A 7,470-nucleotide genomic window follows, 5' to 3' on the forward strand; every position below is an offset into this window, starting at 1 on the left:
ATTGCCATCGATTTATCTACATCATATAATTAAGTTTATAAAAAAACCATTACAAAACATCATAAATAGTGAAATGACCACTGTACAAATGAAAGGCTAAAGTCGCTCTGGCATCTCATGTCATTTTTGTTTTGTGTGAAATCAAGCAGCATCATTCTCTCATGCATTTCATTGAGCACCTCTTGTGCATGGGGAAGTAAAACAAACAAGCACACAACCCTCACACATTCCACAAAGAAAAAATAGAGAGAGAGTTGGCTGGATGAGCTAAATTTATAGGCAAAGGTTCGTTACATGAATCGGTGCTAAAGGTCCCGCACGAACCGGTGCTAAAGCTCTGCTGGTCCCCTGCGACATTCTGGCCGCACGAACCGGTGCTAATGCACTTTTTAGTCTGGGTTCGTAGCAGAACCGGTGCTAATGCTCTTTGGAGCTAAAAATATAAGCCCTGTTTTCTACTAGTGAATGCAACCTCATTTGTGACCTTTGTACATTTCTTGCCAAGCAAATGAATAGTTCTTCAATTGTCAATGCATGAATTCGATACTTCCAAGCATCACAGGAAATACTCTTACTGCATTGTGGCATGATCCGGTCAGTTTCTTCTACATTGGGTGATCTTAGGTATAGTCGGCCAAACGATGCCACCACTGCCTGTGCAGAACCTATACATGCACTCAATGGAAGAGGACTCGACCATGCACATGTAGCAATCATCTGTATCAGCAGGAGCTCCATAGGCAAGTGTTCTCAAAGAAGATGTGCACTTCTGGATCGAGGAAAACCCAACCATGCCAACACAGTCATTCTTGCAAACGAAGTAGGTGTCGAACTCCGTGTCAGCCACCACAATCGTCATAACAGCTTACATTTCATCCTAAAACGGCGCCGAAATACCACATTGATGTGAAGTGGATCATCGTCGAAGTAATCCGCGTATATCATGTAGTATCCCTCCATCCTCTGCCTCGGCTTGGTCTTCTGCCGCCCAGCCTGCGAACCTTCGAGCCACAACTTCAAATCTCGGGCGTACATGCCTAGGAGACAAGAGAGGATCTTCATATGATCATCATCGGCGGTGGTAGCGGCAGCTGCAGCATCATCGACCTCTTCCTCTAGCAGAGCAGTGACCATCTCCTCGTTGTTCGTATCCATGACTAGGCAAATCGTTGAACACCTCGCGGGCAAGACAAGCGCAAGGGAGAGGGGGCTGAACTATTGGCGAACGCCTCTGGACGATGGTTCGAGGGCTAGTTAAAGGTGTCATGGGGCGGAGGTGTGTTTGCTCGGTGGCTCGGCCTTTTCGATGGTGGGAAATGGCGAAGGTGGAGAGGGTTGGAGCTGCCGGCGTTCAGGTGGGTTGGGCAGGAAAAGAGGCGAAATTGGATGGTTTTCTCTGAACCGTCTCCAAAAATGCTAGCCCACGACATTTCTGGCTCCATCTGGTGCCCCCTCTCGCCCCACGTGGATTGAGTGGGTATCGGAATCCCCTTCCGGTCCAATCTTTAGTGTTCGAGTGGAGATGCTCTTAGCAAGATCTAACTAGATTTCATATACCATGGCACTGGGTGTCAAGTGTCCCACTTAAGTCACACTTGTACAAATTGCTTTTTCTAGTATAAATTTTAACACAAAATCTATTATTATTATATACTAAAAGTAAAATACGGAACTAAAATAGAAACGTCACGTTAATCCACATCATCTTAACTGTGATAGTTAGATCTAAAATTTACGGCTAGAATTTTTTCTACACAAAACTTGTAACGTAATCTTTCACGTAGCCTGTTTGACACAGTTTAGTACCGCCACGTTCTATACATGTTCAGGTCCAGGTACGTGTGAAATCTGTAGGCGTGAAACAATTAACGTCCGTGCATCAATAGGACTCTACCTGACTCAGATGAAAAACAAACTGCATACGAGCAATTAATGTCCCTACCAGGTTTTCGCACGTGCAGTTTAGCTTTTAAAAAAGCTCCAACTTTACGAAAAGTGCTTTTGACTCCCGAGCTCCAGTGCTCGCACTATTTAAAAAAAATTAAAAAAATATTTATTAGTTGTCAAAAAATCCGACAAATAATTATGTAGATTGTTAGTGATACATCTCACAATCATGAAAAATCTCAACCCAAAATTCCTTTTACTTTGAGCCAGAAAAAAATAACAAATCTGACATGTTTTTGTAGATTTCAAAATGACTACCCAGATCTGCATTTTTGTCTTTTTTGTGTAGCTTAAAATATAAAGTATTTGAAATTGATATTTTACACGTTTGTGGGATACATTATTGGCTATATGCAGATATTTTTTTCAAAAAAATTTGAAACTCAAAAATATGATTTTAAATTTATTTTAAAAACGAGATCACTGGTGCCCATGTGCACCAAATCTCTATCCCCAACTTTCCCCCTAAATGAACATCTCTACCTTAAAAAAGTTTCTTGGGCCGGACTATTCTTGCACTGTGTTCATGCATGAACAAATTGAGAAGCAGCCAGCGCATGCTGATTCAGACTACATTTTACATAATTTTTCATAGATATCAAGTAATATTTTCTCCAGACTTATAGTACGACTACAATATCTTTTATCTTATTTTGGACAATATATCTGCACATCTGATAAATTAAAAGAAACAAAAACATTGTGAGGATGCAAATAACTGTCCGGGAAATTAATTAGCAATAAGTTGTAGGAAGAAACACCAATAAAATAGCTGGGTACATGACTGCGGTAGCTATAATATGGTAGTAAGGGTAACCATACGCTAGGAGTAAGAGTATAAACTGATATATGTAGATGTACATCGTTGTACACAAAAAATGCATTTTTTTATCTAAGTACAAAACATAAAATAGATAGTACATATGTTTTGCAAATCTTGATATAAAGCATAAGGGAGTTTTTTATTGTGGAGTATTAATATCTATACATACGCATGGACACGGCTGGCTTACAAAAATAATAAGGAAGAGACAACTGCATTACTAATTTGAGTACAAAATATAAAAGAATAGATATATTTCGAAACAAATTTATAAAACATTCCTCAAAAGGGTGCACGTCTTACTCTCTCTCATCGGAGTTAAAGCTTGAAGAACAATAATCAAGAGATAACTACATTTCTAATTTTAGTACTCGACTAAGAGCGACTAAGAGTCATATAACAACATGATTACACTTGACGTGGATTCAAATACTCCATCTCTGAAAATAATCAATGGAGTACAACCCCCCAAAAAAGGAAGATTATATCAACGGAACGTCTGCTTAGGAGCCCCATCGTGGGACTAGCTAAACAAGCTGCGAGCGTGATTTTCATGTATGCTTCGGCAAATTCCATAGTTTTTTTTATCTTTGGAAATTGCATCCACCATTGGATCTAGATCGCACGGCTGGGGGGGGGGGCGTCGTGCTGCAAAGACAAATTTGGCATGTTTGCACGATATCCGCGTCCAAAAAAGAAGGTCAACTTACTCCGTACAAGTAAGAGCGTCCGTAAAGGAACTCCGAAATTGGTACATAGAAACACCGTTTGCAAAATATGGTCGATGGATACAATTTGACTTTATTTTAGACACCCGTGTCACATATACCCCAAAGCTACAATATGATGTTGCACAAAAGAGCCAAGGAAAATACATGAGTGTACAAGTTTAAGCTGATTCGTTTATACATATGCATCAATGAGTACATTGGATCATCAGTTATTAAGCATGCACTTGTATACATTAGATTGATAATGCTATTATAATATCAGTACCTAAACACCGTTGTTACGAGTGGTGCCCGTCGATGGTGTTTCACCTTTGGTATCTGCGATACAAATCTCCACCCTTTCTTTATTGAAAATATCAAAAGGAGTTTGTACAATTAGTGTTCTTAGGAAATATTAAGGCCAAGTTTGTTTGATTTGTAGATTAAAAGTCAGCATATTTTTCTTTGTAGCTCAGTCATTTACACATAAAGTACTGCTTTAGTTGAATCAAGTAAACACTCCGAAATACTCTCTCTGTTTCTAGATATAAGGTGTATAGTTTTTGGCACCGAAATTAAGAAAACACACGTGAAGAGAAAACTATACAAGGTTTTCGCTAGATTGATCCTGGGTAATTGATATGATAAGAAAGAGGAGTTTTCAAAAATAAGGAAACACAAAAAAATCCGTAAAAAAATATACACACAGGTTGTCCAACGTAATATATACCTTATATTTTGGAGACTTTTCTCAAAAAACTATACACCTTATTTCTTGGAATGGAGGGAGTATTACGGTGGTATGGCAACCCTCCTGAAGAGTATTGATGACCAGCTCAAAACAGATGTTTGTGCCACATGATTGGCAAATATTATGTGGGTGAACACGTACGCATAATAAAACTATGGCGCTCAACTCGGTGCAATAGTGTTTTATCAAAAACTATGGCACTCAAGTGGGTCATATTAAGACTACAGGTCGGAAATATTTTTTGTGTAACTGTTTCTAAACATTTGCGTATTTTTCAATGAAGCGGCCTAAACACTTTAACCATTTTGACAATTAAAGATGCTGTTGCCCTCGCATTTGCAAGGGCCAGCTTGCTAGTTTGAACTAAAAAAGATAGTAAAATATTTTAGTGAGATTCCACTTTTAGTACTGTACAGGTGTATACAGCATATCTCCTTGCAGGTCCAAGCGAAGATCTCTCTTGGTATGTCATCGCTGCTGTATTGCCTGCCTACATTCGCAAGGCATTTTAATGCTTCCTCTGTGCTAATCTATTGATGGCGACCTTGCTCTGCGGTTTGGCCTACTCTGTGGCAGCTCGGCTTCATCTTTATTTTCCGCCCAAATCTTTCTTCTCCATCCCACCTCGGCTTCTCCGGCTATATAACCATCGCTTCTCTGACCTTTCGTAGAAAACCCTGAAACCTCCAAAGCCGTCACACTCTTCTCCCAAACCAGCCCGGCGGTGCGCATTCCGAGTTGCCCAGCGGCGGAGCAACGATGAGGGAGTACTGGACGGCGCTCGCGTCGCTCATGGGCGCTGTGGCGTTCATGCAGGGATTTCTCCACGCGGTGTTCCCGCCGGAGCTGCGGGCGGCGGTGGCGCGGCTGCTGGGGCGGATGACGCGGTCCTTCTCCCCTACTGCTACTTCGACGTGACGGAGACGGACGGCATGAGCAACAACGAGATCTACGACGCCGTGCAGCTCTACCTCAGCAGCACGGCGGCGCCGTCGTCGGGCGCCCGGCTCAGCCTCACGCGGCCCCACAACGCCACGTCCTTCACCTTCGGCATGGCCGCCAGCGACCGCGTGGTGGACGCCTTCCTCGGGGCCGCCGTCACGTGGGAGCACGTGGTGACGCCGCGGCAGTCTGGCGGGTTATCGTGGCGCCCGCTCCCCGAGGAGAAGCGCCGGTTCACGCTCCGGATCCGCCGCGGCGACAGGGGGAAGCTCCTCCCGGCGTACCTCGACCACATCCTGGCCACGGCGCAGGAGATCCGCCGCCGGAGCCAGGACCGGCTCCTGTACACCAACGCGCGGGGCGGGGCCATGGACGGGCGCGGCCTGCCGTGGGACCCCGTGCCCTTCAAGCACCCAAGCACGTTCGACACGCTGGCCATGGACCCCCACCGCAAGGAGTCCATCAAGGCCGACCTCCGCGACTTCGCCGACGGCAGCGCGTTCTACGAGCGCACGGGCCGCGCCTGGAAGCGCGGGTACCTGCTGTACGGCCCGCCGGGGACGGGCAAGTCCAGCATGATCGCCGCCATGGCCAACTTCCTCGGCTACGACGTGTACGACCTGGAGCTCACGGAGGTGAGCAGCAACGCCGAGCTGCGGAAGCTGCTCATGAAGACCACGTCCAAGTCCATCATCGTGATCGAGGACATCGACTGCTCCGTGGACCTCACCAACCGCGCGGCCCTGCCGCCGCCGGCCCCGAAGCCGCGGCCGAGCATCGACGGGTCGGTCGACCAGGACGCGGCCGGCGCGGCGGCGGGCCGGTCGATCACGCTCTCCGGCCTGCTCAACTTCACCGACGGGCTGTGGTCGTGCTGCGGGTCGGAGCGCATCTTCGTGTTCACCACCAACCACATCGAGAAGCTGGACCCGGCGCTGCTCCGGTCCGGCCGGATGGACATGCACGTCTTCATGAGCTACTGCTCCTTCCCGGCGCTCAAGATCCTCCTCAAGAACTACCTCTGCTTCCAGGGCGATGCCGACTGCGCCGAGGTGATGAGCGGGCTGGAGGAATGGATCGACGCGGCGGAGATCACGCCGGCGGACGTGAGCGAGGTGCTGATCAAGAACCGGAGGAACGGGGAGAAACAGGCGATGGAGGAGCTGCTCGATGTCATCAAGGCGCGCGCCGAGAAGCGGCTTATTGGCACGGCGGCGGCGAGGAAGGACGGTGAGGTGGAAGAGGAGGAGAAGAGGGCGGTGGGCAGCCCCAAGGAAGGCAAGGAGCCGGCCGCCGGCAATGACAGCTGCAAGGTCGGACAGGACGAGGAGACGGACGCCAAGAAACAGCTGTGACAGACTTGAGCATGCCGTGCCAAGCACCCTGGTGAGGTGGACAGGGAGAGGGAAAGCGAAGGGTTCAAAATTTTCCTGTTTGGTGACACGATCATGCACCCTTTTCGCTGGAGATTGCAAATTCCGTTTGCAATGCAAGTAGGCTGTCTTTTCTTCAGTTAGGCTTCTCTATCTGATGTAGGCTTTAGCTGTGCGCGGTAGGCGATTTTATCCTGTAATGCAGTGAAATTGGTTGGGTTAACTGTTAGCCGCTACTCCTAGTACTCTGTTCTGTGCTCTGCAATCTGGATGAGAACGGGTGGACATTGCTGATCTGCTGGTCGTGCATGAGAACGTCGTTTTCAGTTGTTGCTGAAGACATAATCGTAATCTCCTATTATTTTAGATGAAAAGTAACCTTTCCCCTGTACAGAACTCGTGGAGGCTGGCCCTGCTCTGTGCAAGGTTTGTGAGAGATTAGGGGCGAGTTTGGTTCCTCCTATGGTTTTTTTTCTTCATACATCATCATCAAAGTGTCCGTCGTCAGGGGCTCTATAAGTAGAAACGCGACTTGGATCTGTTTTGGTTTGGATGCCAGCAAGCCTATTTCGGCACCGTGGAAGAATAATAAGCACATCGGTTTGGTCAAATGTTTTAGGCTAGGAGAAAACTAAGAGCGATGTTGACTTATGTGCAGAACGAGAGGGTACGATAACATCTTCCCCAGTGGTGAGGATACCAACTCATAGCAGCAACACACTATAAACTACATCGAGATTACCACATGACATAACATATAACATAGCATAAGAACATCAAGATTACCATATAACATATCATAAGTACTGGAACATAGTTCAAGACACGATGCTAATTAGGAAGTTTAGGACACGACGGTTACAACCCAATTCAGAACACGATGGTAACAACAAGTTCAGGACGATAAACAGACATCAACAAAGA

The 7,470-nt window shown here is 46.3% G+C and overlaps 1 pseudogene; it reads left to right on the top strand.

The window, feature by feature from the left end:
• Window positions 1-4,924: 4,924 nt before the first annotated feature.
• LOC124658254 lies at window positions 4,925-6,642 on the top strand (annotated as a pseudogene).
• The last annotated feature ends 828 nt before the right edge of the window (window positions 6,643-7,470 follow it).

Source organism: Lolium rigidum, chromosome 5 (genome assembly GCF_022539505.1).
Source record: "Lolium rigidum isolate FL_2022 chromosome 5, APGP_CSIRO_Lrig_0.1, whole genome shotgun sequence".
NCBI classification, from domain to species: Eukaryota; Viridiplantae; Streptophyta; class Magnoliopsida; order Poales; family Poaceae; genus Lolium; species Lolium rigidum.